The following is a 1,421-nucleotide window of genomic DNA, read 5'->3' as shown; positions in this document are numbered from 1 at the left end:
AAATTAAAAAAAGTTTTCTTCTCGGAAAATATTCTATATGCCAATTTTTATTTTCGATACTTACAGTGTCTTTTACAGTGTTTTCTTCAATTATTTTTATGCATTGTTTCTTTCTTCATCCCAATAACTACCTACTTTATATTTCAATTTTATTTTATCAAAAATGGAATTCGAAGATCCTGAAACGTCCTGCTGCGTTTGAGTATCTCCCACCTATCCGATAATACTTTTATAGAACTTCGAAGCCTTGAGCAACAATAAGCAGTTGGTAAAATATTGCAATGACTTATTCCGATTAATCAAATACTATATGTAATTGAATGATAACTTGTTGATGAATAATATATCTTGATAGTTGCATACATTTAAGTTTACGTATTTATTAAAAAATATTGTGGAGAAAAATAGCGCAAAGTTGAGCTGCACTTCAACGGCGCCGTGGCTTAGTTGGTTAAAGCGCCTGTCTAGTAAACAGGAGATCGAGGGTTCGAATCCCTCCGGGGCCTATTCCTAAATTGACATTTAGGAATTACATTTTTTTTACCATAACCTTTTATTATCACGTAAAGAAATTAGACAAATAAACGAAATCCATTTTTTTAAACTCTTAATACAATAACAAGCCTGCAAGGTACCTTAAATAGAAGCTTAAGCTTAAACTTATTGTACTTTTAACTGCAAAGTTCAGATTAGTTTAAGCATAAGCATCGCTTTTTAAAATGGATTATTCAAAGTGTAACTGCTATAATATATAAATTCAAACGATATTATGCAGTGAAACTAGAAGAGTGCTTGCAACGCGGCAAAAATTGTGGTATAATTATTTTCATAAATGGCGAAAGAGAAAATCTTTGAATATCTTTTTCAAAATATCGACAGATCGTTAAGCCTAGCCGACGCAAGAGCGAGGCCGTCCGTGAGAAAAATTTGACAAGCGCTCATCAAAAGGCAATGAGAAGTTTTTAATTGTTAGAAGAGAGTAATTGCGACATGCCTAACGCGGAGTGCCACAAAGTCTGGCGCCGGAACTTTGAGCAAGTTTTATCAGCCGTTATCTTTTATCTCGGTGCTTCGCCAACTTTTTAAACCTCTGCCGGCAGGTCAGCATTTTTAACCCGCAAGACGTAAAGTTAAATATTCACTTCATGAAAGTGCCGTAAAGGGGCACAGTTTCCCTCTTCTTAGTGGCTTGCCTTCCGCGGAATGGCGGCGAGGAATTCATTTACTCCCTACGCGAAAATACAGTAAGCCCCGACTCGTGTAATTCACAATTTCTATTTATAATTCCGTTTCACATTTATATCAGCGTCCCTATTTAATTTGTTTAAGTGTCGAAGACTTGAAATGATTCGATATCAAACACAGTCAGTTCTACCTTCAACTTTTATTAATAATTTCTAGCGATTGCCTTTATAATTCTC

At 35.0% G+C, this 1,421-nt stretch overlaps 1 non-coding gene across 1 annotated transcript; it reads left to right on the top strand.

Annotated features, from left to right (window-relative positions):
- The first annotated feature begins 432 nt into the window (after positions 1-432).
- Positions 433-506, top strand: Trnat-agu (transfer RNA threonine (anticodon AGU)). The gene has a single exon. It is a non-coding gene; the product is annotated as a tRNA-Thr (tRNA).
- Positions 507-1,421: the final 915 nt, after the last annotated feature.

The sequence above is a fragment of the Andrena cerasifolii genome, chromosome 2 (genome assembly GCF_050908995.1).
Source record: "Andrena cerasifolii isolate SP2316 chromosome 2, iyAndCera1_principal, whole genome shotgun sequence".
NCBI lineage: Eukaryota > Metazoa > Arthropoda > Insecta > Hymenoptera > Andrenidae > Andrena > Andrena cerasifolii.
This window is presented reverse-complemented; position numbering and strand designations above follow the sequence as displayed.